The sequence below is a fragment of the Bombus vosnesenskii genome, unplaced genomic scaffold (genome assembly GCF_011952255.1).
Source record: "Bombus vosnesenskii isolate JDL3184/JDL3185 unplaced genomic scaffold, Bvos_JDL3184-5_v1.1 scf7180000013267, whole genome shotgun sequence".
NCBI lineage: Eukaryota > Metazoa > Arthropoda > Insecta > Hymenoptera > Apidae > Bombus > Bombus vosnesenskii.
The window spans coordinates 7,838,160-7,852,481 of NW_022882927.1; the positions used below are offsets into that span (position 1 = coordinate 7,838,160).

Genomic DNA, 14,322 nt, shown 5'->3' on the forward strand with positions numbered 1-14,322 from the left:
CTGTTGCAGGGTCGACTCTCTCTTCTTAATTATCGACCACGTCTCCAACAGTATTCCCGTTCTCGTCGTGGCCCCTTCACGGGAACGTACTTGCGTTTAATTGCTTTTCAAGGACAGAGAAACGACGGAAATGGAGGAGCAAACGGGCGATCGATCTGCAGGACGAGCCACTCGATACGTTTTTTTTTTCGCTTCTTTACTTATTCTTTTTGAAATATTTGCTTTATTTTTAATCGTGAGAAGTTTGATGGCGGTTATGATGCTTGGACAAAGGGCTCCGTTTATTTTTTCGTAATATTTGTTTTAGTTTTAATTGTGAGAAGTCCGATGGTGGTTGATAGCTGGGTTAAGGGCCCTGTTTATTCTTTTGTAACGTTTCTTTTATTTGTAATCATGGGAAATTGTTGATGGTGGTTGATGATTGAATTAAAGGCTCCGTTTATTCTCTTTTAATTGCCTCCGCTCGATGCCCCCACTCCTCCTCTAGCCCTCAGAATTTCCAATAAACTTAACAAACGCACGCGGCGGTACGACGAATGCCAGACGTGGCAATATATTTTAATTAACTCGATATCAGCGATAAATATCAACTTCGCCGCGAGTTTTTTGGTACAGTTAAAACACAGTTAATCGCATACCTGACGATGAGCCATGTTCTTTCCGATATTCGCCCATCCGTGCTTCGTTATTCAACTGATTCCGAGATCTATAAGAAATCGAAACGCGTTTCTTCTTTCTCCTTTTCTGAACTATTCGAAATCGTATTTATCGTCAGGGTTATTAGCGACTACCTATTAGAAAACAATTAAAAATAACTTAATTATTAGAAGATAATTCGTTAAAAAACAGAAATATATGCCGATACTTTTTGTAGTCATTATACATCATGTATAATAACTGATATTTGTACGACGTGCGTTGTGTCGCCGTTGGTCCTCATGGTGGTCAGAAACGTATAAAGACGTGTTGAATAAAATATGGTCGAGAAAAATGGAAATTGCGAGAAATAAGCGATGATTCTAGGTATTTTCGAGGGAATTTCCCAAAGGCTAGCATGCTGAGAGGCTATATGTTAGGGAGCCAGGGATCAAGAACCACTATGCACCATCGATAACGTTCACGCATTCCTGTAACGTGTCGCAGAAACGCGAAGAAAAAGCGGCGGCAACACGCGATAACGGTTGCCGGGATCTTCGTCGTGTCACTGGGTCGCAATACACATTTTCTAGCGGCATTTTCTGACCCCGCTTCTCGCCGCATCCGTTCACCACGGGGTACACCGGAATGATGATAAATACAAGGAGAAACATTTCCTAGGGGAGATATTAATTTGTTCCGTCGAGCCGAGCGTATGGCAACAGGGACGCGATACTATACTACCGCTCGTCTATACTTTCCGTGTATTTTGTCATTTTCATATTGACAGCTTTGTATCTCATCTTTACGTCGCCCAGAGCTGTGTTTACATATTTCGATAATCTGTACTTTAGTATCTTCAGCTGTCTTGGATATCTTTACAATTTTTAGATATTCTTTGTCTTATTTTTATTACGGTCTTTCATCAATTCTTTTCTTTTCTCTCTCGATATTGGTTATCGTTCTTGCGGCTTATAATTCCTCGTGGTACGTTGACGCTCTCGTTTTAGTGGAATCCCTTTTTTCTTGTCTTCGTGCTGTTTCCTACGACGTGAATCTCGAATAAATAAATTATAACGATCGACGATTGAAATTCCTCTTGCCGAAATAAATCTTGAAAAGAGTGCGAATCTTCAGCTACTTATTTGTTATCTAATCCCTTCGAAAATGTCCAGGAAGTCTCGTCAACCGACTACGCGTTTATCGACGCCGCTGTTTTAACTTGACCAATGAAATTCGTACGTGTAATTGATGAGATTAACCGCTGTCGAATTTTTCATCGAGTTGAAACCATCGCGAGGTATCATGGATTACGAGGCGCAATTAAACGAAGCACGCTGAGATTTATCATCGTGAAGCTAATTAAAAAGTGGGAAACGAGAGATCGTCCGTTCCGTTCTGTAAACCGGCATTGGCCCAGTAAGAATCTTCGTGCAACATTCGGCTGTAAAATTAACCATTCGTTCCGTACACTGTCTCTTCCAGCTTCGGTGCACTCGAATCCCTCGATTTATCTTATTTCGCCGGTCGGCGAAGTTCTTAGCGTCGCCGATGGTATTTCGATACATTCGCGAGCTTGAGTCTCGATCTTCGTTTGAGATACGACGTCTCGTACGATCTGGCCGTGCTCCAACATTCTTTCCCCCTGGTGATTTTACTTTGTATACTACAACGATGTATTGTAGACTACGACGAACGCCGAACGAATACCGGCGATATTTTGACGTTCTCGCGAACACAAGCTTTGAAAAATTCGTTAAAGCATAGAACGTGATAAGAATGGGAATATCGGAGTCTCTATCGGTGCTTGGTTTTTACCACTTTACATTTGTTGAGAAAATAAGAGCGGAAATAATGTCGTTTTGAAGGTTTACCTTCATTTTCTAAAATTGCGTCCTCGGTACCGGTTATTGTCGCCAACATGCGAGTAACGTTACGTAATACGTGGTAATTTTCGGAATCACGAGATCGTCGGCCTGATAAAAAGATGGCGAATAAAAAGGAGAAGGATGAAAGTGCCGGTTGGCGAGACACGTGGTTTCGTAATAACGCTGAATGGGAAGAGGAAGCAGACGGAAAAAAAAGCAGGTGGAAGTCGTGGGTGGAAACGAGCCAGTCTATTGTTTGTCACGGGCAACTATCTTGACGCTTTGCCTGAGTCTACAAGCGTGTACATGCGCGTGCTCGTTTCGCAGAACGTTGAAACAAACGCGGCCTTGTTCTGCATGTTAGACGAAACCTTGAAGAGAAGAGTGAAAAAGTGCTAAGGCTAACTTCTATCCTTCTAATGGATTTTTAATCTCTATTATCTGTTTCGCTGTTGGGCAAATACCATAACTGAATCTCTCAGAAGCTGCTGATCGACTTCGCTTTTTATGGGCCTTCTGATCGAACACGATTCCATCGCACAAATACACGATTACACAAACATACGGTATAAGTACTTTTTGCAGAGAGTTTCTCGATTGCAAGTTGCAAAAGTACGCAAGAAGAAGAAAACGCACGTTCGTTGCGTGTGCATTAAGCGTAATCGAAGCGTTTCTCGAGTAGCAAAAGAAATCATCCACGAGGATCGACGTTTCTGAATGAACGGACTGTCGCTGGCGAAACGAAAGCCTCAATCAGTTTGCAACGGCGCGTGTGAGTCGGCATAACGATGGGGACAATGCACACTGGTGAAAGTTTGCACGCAGACAAGATGCAGAGGCATTCGTCTCGGGGATGCGCGCTGAGAACAGAAATCTTTCGCCTCGCCGTGATTCTGTCGAAGGAACGTTGCCAACTATAGATTTCGCGAACAAGGAGAACGTACATCGTATCCTTCTATCCTGTAAACGCGATGAAAACTTCTTCGAATCACCTGCTGCCGCTTCGTGGTTACATTTTGATATTGCAGAATATTATTATTTTTACTACTCGGATCGACTTGAGTCAATGGAAACGTGACGATCGTGCGGTTTCAAGCGATAGAAACGTGCCGATCGACAATTTCTTTCAGCAACTTGGAATAGTGGCTGTCTGATGTTTGAGAATATTATTATTTCGTCACGTATAGAGTCGTTTAATAAGATCCATTCGGTTTCCAGGTAATAAGCTCAGGATTGTCGGCAATTTTACATTTCGAATTTCTAAAGAAATCCAAGGCGACGAGAACGATCGTAGAGAGAGAGTCGTTCGTTCGACTTCGCGTTTGACTTGCTTCCAACCTCGTTTCTCACACGTAAATGGGGGAACGATTTGCGAGAGAATGGCTAACCGTTCACCTCGGGGCCACAATCTTTTTCTCTGTCGGAGCCACTTGTCCCTGTCATCCCCGAAATTGCATTGTTGCACGCGAACAGAGACACTACGTTTCAAAAAAACATCCTCCGTCTTCCAGTACTTTTACCGATCGTTCTTCTTAAACGTCGCCCCGTTTATGTATTCGACGTGACGTTTAACAATTCCACTCGTCCTAACAAAAAACTTCGCTGCCCTCCATCCTCGTCCATGTTTGTCGTAAACCGAATCGTTACTTCACATCGTTAGAGAATTTCTTAAATTTCAGAAAAACACGGGAGAATCGTTATCCTACGAAAGTGTTATTGGTTGCAGAGAAAAATTGTTAATACGCCACGTTTCGACGTTCTACGTTCCGACACTTCGAGATCCAAAAGATTAAACCCAGTAGCAGGTATAAAGCACAAAAGCGCATCGTAGAGAGGAGGTTTCATCTCGGTGAAATAGCGAGGGGAGTTTGTCGCGATTGGAGGCCAATTGGGAAAAGTTACGTTTTATTCTTCGACAAAACGGCTGGTCCCGGATCGCCTCACCCTCGATAGCCCCCGATAATCGAGGGTTGCGGCTTAGAGCCGCCCTTTTACCGCCACGATCGTGGAAAAATATTGCTGATGTTCCTCCTATCCGCCTCTCTTTTCACGTATACGATTTTTAATCCAACATCTCGATAAAATTTAATCGAGCAGGATATTGCCGTTTCGATGGAAACGCGATCTAAAGCGCACTTGATCTCGCGTCCGCGCGTATTTTCCGCTTTGTCGGAATTTCCATTTATTCGATGTCACGTGGAGGTACCGATGGCCTCGAATAGCCGAGCCTCCCACTGCATTGTTAAAAGATACGAACGAACCTCGTACGACGAAACATTGTTTTTGCTGGATGATTTACTGCCTATAAATCGCCGTCCTCGGTTTTTCGTTATTGCACCAGGTGGACACGGTATAATCGAGGTACGCTTTCGAGCATTGCGATATCTTTCGCGTATACGTGTTCGCAATTCGTTAAAAGCATCGTCGAAAGTGTGCGTTCAATTGAGAAACTCTCGATGAAATTGATCTTTGTCAAATGTTTATTCCTCTTTTGTTTCCTCGAAATGTTACGAAATATTAGGTTGTTGAAAAGGTTCGTGGTAGATTTGAAGAAAAATTTGCAGATTATATATTTTCACGGAATTAGAATTTTATTAAAGGATCTGTACCTAAGTATTCGGATTTGCTTCTTGAGAATTGAAATGGTCAAAAAATGAAGTTGATCAATTTGGATTCTAAGAGATTTATATTTGTTACAAGCCACAATTTTTCCATCGCTATCGTACAATTTTCCTTCCATAATTCACGCGTTAAGACGTTAGAGATTTCCACGGCTATAAAAGAAAAATGGTCTTATGCGAACGTTGTAAGAAGGCTTTCCCAGTAAAATTCAATCAATCTGTGTCGGAGTACTTTGCAACTGGGAAAGTACGCCCGCCAATAACGGCAGCATTTGCATGGACAGTGAATTAGGGTTGGAGAGTACCCTGGGAATCTTCGCTCGAGCTTCTGGTCGCTTCGTGAAATGGGTCGAGGCAATTTCTATGCAAAGTATCAGCGGATAAAGCGAATTCTCGAGCAGGCGAACAGACGCCTCTAATCAGAGTGCAAGGGCCGTCGCGACGCCCTTGTACGTGCGCGTCGTCGTAGCTTTCTCATTTGCGACTCAACGAGATCTTATTTTCGGTCAAAATTACCCAGCCAAATACGCTCTAACTTAATGAATTTTATTTTCACTTGAAATTACGTCGAACACCCGTTGGAAACATTTTATCATCATTGAAATGCAATTCAATACATATGGATTAATTGCGGATTTTTTATGTAGATATGGGAATTTCAAGATGCAAAAATATCCAAATTCACCGTCATAATATCCATCAAATTTATTAATGAAAATATGAATTCGCACAAACATAAGCCTAATAATTATTGTTATATAGCATAACTATATCCTTGAAATTCTGATCGACGAATACTTCAAAGTTCAAAGCACGCTTCAGAAGAAAGCGCAACATCTTCAAACGGTTACAGACCTTACAAAGTTCGAGGAGTACAATGGCGGAATTTCAGATAGCTGAAACAGGCAAAGCCCTGGGTCGCAGGATAAAACGCGTCATCGCATATTTCACGAGGTCACGCGTATCGAAGGGACGATTTATCGTCCCAGAAGAATGACTCCCGTATGCTGTGTGCACACCACGCAGTCAGGAGGCTCGTAAGTTCTCGCCGAAAGCTCGCTCTCGAAGCCAGATATATTTCTCCGGTTGATCCCGTGACACGGTCCACGATATACAGTTACGAAAGTTGCGTAACAGGGCCTCGAACCTGGCAACGTTATAAATATAAAAAAATAACGGTACGGGCTGTACGGTGGACATTGTGTCCAGCCACCCTGCTGCTCGTTATCGTCGCCTTTCCATCGATACTCTCGCTTCCAGTTAATTAGCTTACGACTTTTCGATGTTTTACTACCGTATACGTAAAATTCGTCAATAACTGATTCTCGAAATGATAAACGCGTATGTGAAACGAAGGACGAACGAGACAGAAAGCAATCGAAAATGTACAGTAATTGTAGGAAGTTTTTATTTTTACAGATGACGAATGTAATCTGACATTCTCTATTGGTAATACCATTTTCAGCGAACACGTGGAATTAATTATTGAAACGATAAACGTGATAGGAAAATGAGACGAAAATTTGAGGATCTGCAGGAATCTTTTATTTCTGAGAGAAACGAGTATTATACTCGTTACTATACTCGTAAATTCGTAGATCGATTATCGAGATGGATGAATGGATGAAAGGAAAACGGAATGAAAGAATGGGAAATTGTACGAGTATCCATTTTTTTCAAGGAAACAAGCGTAATTTCGTTGAAATATTCCATTTTCGATGTTTTACTACTGTCCTCGTGAATTTATGGACTGATTAGCGAGATGATAACCACGTGAAGCAAAAAACGAGACGCAAAGTAATTCTAGGAACTTTCGACTTTTAAGGGAAACTAAACGGGATTTCGTGCAACTATTCGCGATTTTCCTGGGAACCGGAAGATTTCACGGGAATCCCACGAAGCGTACGGTCAAATCGCTTGACACGAATTACATCGTCGGCTCAAGGTTGTCCAAGAAACCTAAATTTACTTAACTGTCGTCAAATTGACTTTACGGCTGCCGGTCGAGAAAGTTTGCACGGCCTCGAAATCGGTCTCCATTAAGAAAGCAATTACTGGGAATAAAGATACGTCTGGAATCGCGTGCTGTGCGATAAGTAATTGCAAGTTTGTTTCGGGATCATGATGAATCGAAACATCTCGGCAAAACGTGGCAGAATTTTCTCACCGGGAAAACGATGGGAAAAACGTTTGAACGTGGATATTTCTTCAAAAGTGAAAACGAACTCTGCCACGACTCTTGCCATCGAACGAATAAAATACTATATTAATTCGATACGAGGTGGAAAATAAGCGGTTGTTGGAGATGGTTCGATATCATCTTAGCAAATTTCAAGGCGTGTTCGACAGAGAAGTGTTCGTGGTTTCGTGCTTCAACGAGCGTCCTCATTTCCGCGCGGCTTTCGTGGTACGCAAGGTTCGAAAAAAATACTAAGCTTCCTCTCTCTTACTCTCTTTCTCTTCACGTTTCTACGTTCGCAAGTAGCAACATATTTTAAGGCTGCCAAAGGAAAATAATGCGTTCCGCGCGACTTACCACGCCGCACATGCTTCTCGAGACCGCCTCGTATATTCCGCGAACGTTGCGTATTAGGAAAAAAATACAACACTCGTGGATCGTGGTAAATTTTGGTGGCTATCGTATACATTTATTGTACGATTACATAGTCACAGATGGATTGTCAAGCGAAAAATTACATAAAAGTTAAATCGTGATATTTTCATATTTTCTCGTCGTTTAGAGTTTCTAACTGCGTTCATGGTTTTATACGCAAAAAGGAAGAAAGAACATCGATCGATCATTTCCTCGAAACCCATTTCTAGTTAGATGATTAATTTACGAGTGAAGTGTAGTTTGGATACACTTGGGCTTTTAGTTGTTCTTCGATAATTAAAGTTAATCTTCGCTCACTGTAATTTTCTTCGTAGCCGAAGTTTTTCGTCTTTGATCGTTGCTAATGACTATAGTAGGGTCTAGTGAATTGCTTCGTGCCAAAAAGAAAGAGCAAACGTACATGTACGTAAAAACGTGTATAATACAAGGTCCATTTTTCAATCATCATTTATCATAAGAGTAAGATTTACAAGCGAATTATAAGAGGATGGGAGGAAAAATTCGTCTATAAAAACGTAAAAAGAATTCAATTGCAAAAAATAGTAAAAAGCTATTTGTACCAAAAAGAAGATACGATGTGGAATGCGCTGCTTAAAAACACCGAACTCAGAAAAAGGTCAAATACATATAAGGAGCCCTGGAAAAAAGATATTGGAAAAAATATCTTAAAAAAAAAGTAGAAGCTTTCGAATACGATCGGACAATGTAGGTCAACCAAATTCCTCCTTGTCCGATTTAATATTTGTAGACACATATATTGTACACCTAACATCGCCTACACTCTACACGATTCAATTATCTCGTCTATTAAAAAGGCACACCTCTCGAACAAAGCCCACTCGATCTTTCTGGTGAGAGTATTCGAACTTGGTCTGGTTGCATCTCAATATACAGACGTCGCTGTTCACAATAGCGCCAAAAGGGTCTCGAGGCCAAGTTTCCTCCTACAAGATTATATTAGCATGTTGAACGCGCTGCATGCTCTCGACGATGATGCGTCGTATTCACATCGTAGCATTCACATCGTGGTATTCATAGCTATCCTAATCGTGAACGCGTTCCAGTTCGAGTGGAAGCATCGCGTGACGACGTTGCTGTTTCCCTCGACAAACAATCAATTATCATCGTGGCGTTCGCGCCATAGGTACGCGCGGTTGCTATACGTCTCTTCTGTTTACGTTGACACTCTGAACAGAGTGTTCCCGATGAATTTGATTTTGTGGGCGTTCTCCACTTCCATTAGCGGCGAACGTCTCGATTAAGCGGCCAAGCGCGCTTCGGGACAATGCATTTCGCTAATAATAGGCGATCGACGTATGAAATTAAAGGGCAAACGCGTGTCAGTCCTAGTCGTGATACTCGTGTTGTCAGGTTGAAGAGCTCGTTTCCGTGCTGTCCCATATACCAGTTAGCTCTCTCGATACTCCTCTACTAACCTACTCCAAAATCGTGTACCTTAGAAAATTAATTGATGTTTCCAGCTCCAATCATGTCGGTGGATAGGTATCTCGCTGAAGTGAAACATCGACCACTTACTAAGTTAACAACTGCGAGGTGACTTAATTAATTTTGCTGCTGCAACCTCGATTAAGATCAACGATAGAATTTTTCTAATTTCTATTATTTTTTAAAAGAGACACACACGCGGTTACAATACCATCAACGATAGATGCGTATCTTACAAGAATGAAATATCGACCACTCGATTAATTTTGCTGTTCGAACTTGATTAAGATCATCGACAAGTATTCGTACCAAGGAATTTTTTCTCATCCTTAATCTTCTTTAACCGTACATGTTTCGTTAGAGTTTCATTGATTGATAAACGTTTTACAGAAGCGGAACATCGGTAGCTTATAAAACTAAGAAGTTTTTCTCTCATTCCCACACACCCAATAAAGATTTTTCTAACTGCGGTTCAAAGAACGAAAGAACGTCTTCGTGTTCTAACGTAGCTTCGTTTAATATTCCTATGAAAAATATCGTAATGATTCTCCTCGTCGACTTTTCCAATGAATTCTCGTTACAATGCTTGCGTGTACGTCATTCCACTTTCACTTTAAACGAAAATCTCGCGGTAAAGCGATCGGCAGTATGACTTAACGTGTACGGTAATCGCGATGAGCGACGACGATTACCAAGAAGCCTGTTAACGAAATAGGGCGATGACACGATGACGGTGCTACCTAGAGCACGCGAAACTCCAATCTTCGAAGCCAATCTTCGAAGGGTGGTGTTTCATTGTTGTTTTTTCCGTTCAACTCGTCTCGAAACACAACAGCCATCGTCGGCATGCCGTAAGTAGGCAAGTAGGCAGCCGGAGATATTGCCTGGTCGTTTTATAATAATCAATAGGTTTTTTTGCGCGGACTAATGCGCACTGCTGCGGTTTCGCCTTCTCACGCCTAGCTAGAACCTTACAAATTGGCTACACGAATGAAATTTTATGGCTAGATTGAATCAAGCCAAGAATCGCCGGATCACACCGTGACCCAATGTCTTCCTTAATTCTCTCGATTCTAGATTACCCAAGTTCAACCAAACGATCGCATAAATCGCGGGACGAGTTGCCGCCGGGGATAATACCGCTATTAATAAAATTGAAATTCCAGCCTATTTATCACGACGACGACTCGAATTTCCCTCGATTCTTAGTAACTGGAGAAGAGAATCCATTTTTGAGGAAAGTACCCGTAAACAGAGGTGACCAAACAATCGAGAATCCAATATCCAAAGTGCAAGTGCCAAGGGATTGTATTACGAGAGAACAGCCAGTTCGATCGATCCTCTCTTCGTCGAGTGTGAGCTTGGAAAAGAAAGATCGAAGGGAAACGCTTGATTTCACTTAACACCTTTTCCTCTTTCCAAGTTGTATGCTCTTTTTATCAGAAATGTATCGAAAAATTTGAGTTAAGCGAAATATGTGCAAATTTTGTTGCGGTGTTTCTTTAAATAATATCATTTTATTATTTGTGGTTTAGATGTACGTTTAAATGCGTTGATTAAATTTTTGTATCCCTAGTAGCTCATTTTCAAAAATTGATCATCTATTTACAAGTCGATCATCCATGTTGCGAAAAATTGCAATAAAATTCCCTTCCGACCATCGTATCGAATTAATATCTATTTTAACGCACAGTTTATCGATTTGCTTCTCTGTTTGTCGAAACACGAAAACAGGAAACGCAACAGTTGCGTCAGCAGCGTTACACGTAGAGAAATAAACGTGGTACTGTATGCCTCAATAGCGAAGGAACAACTTAACGTTAACCAGACACAACTCTACTCTTGCACGCTTCCTTTCTAAACCGACGATGTTTCTTTTCATTGGAAAACTCCCTTTGAAATAAAAAGCGACAAGGTTCGTAGACTTCTATTGTCACAGAACAATTAGCAATTGCTCGAACAATGAAACGTTTCGCCAGTGTTGGTTTTTCCGGTATCACCTGTTCGAGGAGCAACGCGATGCACCCGTTCCACGAACAATGAATCATTCCCGTGGCCGTAAGGCTGCACTTTTAATCAAACTTTCCAACGAATCCGATCGTTATCACGGAAGAAATGAAACACGCGTCAGAATGTTCAGCTGGAGGCGAAGAAATGGGCTGGCAACGAGTTAATGATTGACAGGTAGAAATTTCTCCCATTAGGGTAAGATTATTGTTAACCAATTGCATAAAATCGATACGCGTTCGTTCTTTAATCAGCGAAGAAAACGATTGTTCGTACGCGTGTCTTCGATTCTGATTATTAGATACGTAGATTTTATGAACTGCGAAGGTGTACACCGCTCGACTGCGGAGGAGGACAATATCTGTTAAAGGGGAAAATCGATATAAACTTTTATAGATTCGATCGTCGATATTACACCGCATCTCGTAACTATAAAACCTAACGTTTTTAATTCGTATACAGACGCGAGATAATAACGGGACAACGTTAGAAAATTGCAAAAAACTGGTTCCAAGCTCTTTTTGCAGTTGCTGCCTTCCTTCACGATAGAGACGGGAGAGAGTACATACGTTGCATTAAAAGTTTCTTTGCTTGGATAAATCAAGGTAGGACATCCGGTCGTGCGAAGAATTAATTCTAAAGAAAACGATGTCCCTGGTAACGAAGGGTTGTGTAAGTAGAGAATAGGGAAAGCTGAAGGGAACTTGAAGCGAGGTGGCACAGTATGAAAGCAGTTTACTTCGCTCGAGACGAGAGCAACTCAAAGTTTTTCAGCCTTGAAACAATACTTTAACCACTTTGTGTACTTACGCTGTTCGAGCTGATGCTCCCGCCTCGGTCGGTCAATTTACGAATCGAGAATGAAAGCGTCGAGCAACGTGTCTCGTATATTAGCGTAAACCGGTAGAAAAATAAAAAAAAAGAGGAAATAATCTTGTTCTTAGAAATAGACAAAGAAGGGTGGAAAACAAGGAAAGCTGGGTGTCAAACGAACATAAAAATGGCACAGCTTTCCTCGTCACCCAAGGGGTACTGTGCCGGAACGCGTTCCCGTTTTTTTACATGGCGGGGATCCCCAGGAGGCCTACACCATGCCACACGGTATGTCCGTGTGGAAAAAATGAAATTAAAGTGAAAAGAAAAACCAAATATATAGTATTTGGACAAAATTATAAAGAGAGCGAGAAGAGAAGTGTATAATCCTTAAGCCATCAGTCTCGTGGATGTATGCAAATCTCGTAAGAAGTTCATCTTTCTGATTTCGAAGTTCTTAATTAAATTAATCGTAGTCAAGCGGACGGTTTCGGGTGTGAAATGTTATTGCGACGACCAACGAATACCGATCGCCAACCATCATTTAAGAGGTGAAAGTATTTTAACGCTAATGACTCGTCGCGTATTTTTCCTGCACGCTCGTTCGATTACGTGCCTGCCACGTGCAACCGCACTTTCTACCGTGGAAAACCATCCCCATGCAGAATCAGAATCGTTCGATCGAACGGATCAAATCGTTTAATCGTTTCCCACACGCCAATGTTTTTACATTTATCTTTCGAATCTATTTATCGGTATTCGAGGAAGCCACGATGATGTTGCGCTCTTCGAGGCCTCCGACAGTTCTTCTTACATTTATCTCCTGACGAAAACGACAAGAAAGATCGACAACAAGGAAAAAGATAAGGAAAATTAGACAATTTCGTTAATTCCAACCATACATATATATGTATATATATATGTGTACGTATGTATGTATATTACCGTACGACGCCTCGATAGAGCGATTCGATAGGATTATCCCGAGATCGTCCGTGTGACCACAGGAGTGAAAACTTATTACTAAACACCGGCATACCCGATGCCGGTGCGTGTGCCTTATACGCTAAATCACTTAATCAACTACCTGCTTGTATACCTCTTCGATGAAACTGATAAATCGTAAACGAAGAAGAATCCACTAAACACGTTCGAAGCCGAGGTGCGCGACACACCGATCACCGGAACTCAAAGAGGTGGCCACGTTACGGAAACAGGACCTTTTATACCCTGGAAATTATTGATTTCCATCGCTCCGCCAGGCCGGTGCACGTGCGCAGGTCCTTGGTGAACGGCGCACGAGCACCACCGACGCGACGTTCCCACCAGCGAAATAAGAAAAAATAAAAGGAAATACTTTTTCAAGAAAGTCGCCCGCCCCCGACATGTTCATTTCCACGCGCCAGTGGCGCGATGTTCTGACGAGCGATTTTATGAACGGCGATAAACCACCAACGAATAGCTCGATCCAACGGGGGTAATTGCGAGGCGTTTTTACTACTGTTAGATAATGCAACGACTTTCGGTCGACGGGTTCATCGACTTGGTTACGTTTCAGCTCATGAGATTTTATAGGAGATTAAATATCGAGGAAATGTTAGGAGGATGGCGTTGTATATGGTGAATAAAATATGCATCCCACAAGGGTTAGTAAACGAACGAGAATTGCGTACCATGTGTAAATGCTTGCTCATAAATGGGGTTGTACGAAAAATGTTACTTGAAACGTAAATGTGTTAAAATGTATTGAAAAAGAAATATTGGAATATGGAGTGCGAGAAGGAATTGATATAATGTGGAATGTGAAGGATAAAACGATTCCATTAGGCTCGCAGATGGGTGCGATTTGACTCTTTCGTTGGTATTCCGAATTGCAGATGGCGATGCATAAAATTTCCTACAACTAACTGTACGTGCAGTGCATTTTTAATTGGGTGCGAGTTAATGAAGCCATTTTTTAGCCGAGGAATTCTTGCGGAGGATTGGATCCTTTACAAAACCTAAAATACGAACGTGTGGTTTAACTTGTCGAGCGATTGAATTATCGTAGAATAAACCTTGATGTATGTACACGAGATATTTTATAAATAATAAATCATTTTAAATGTTTGATAAGAGTATCTATATGTTTCATTTTTTGTAAAAAATTCCTACCTGCAATTTTCATAAAAATTTAATGGAACAATCGTATACGATAGCAGTACCCTCTGACGGAGAAGCGCTGAGATTATTTCATTGAGAAATTAGGTCATCATGTCTACCAACCTTTATTATACCTAACTTTCCATTAAATCTATCCTTCAAAAAATATTTACCC

At 41.5% G+C, this 14,322-nt stretch overlaps 1 protein-coding gene across 5 annotated transcripts in view; it reads right to left on the reverse strand.

The window, feature by feature from the left end:
* Positions 1-14,175, reverse strand: part of LOC117230823 (serine proteinase stubble-like) — a 77,877-nt gene extending 63,702 nt beyond the window's left edge. For all 5 annotated transcript variants that reach the window (XM_033488675.1, XM_033488677.1, XM_033488674.1 and 2 more), the window contains exon 1: positions 13,093-14,175. The gene's annotated coding sequence lies outside the window, so the exon portion shown is untranslated. The remainder of the gene's footprint in view (positions 1-13,092) is intronic.
* Positions 14,176-14,322: the final 147 nt, after the last annotated feature.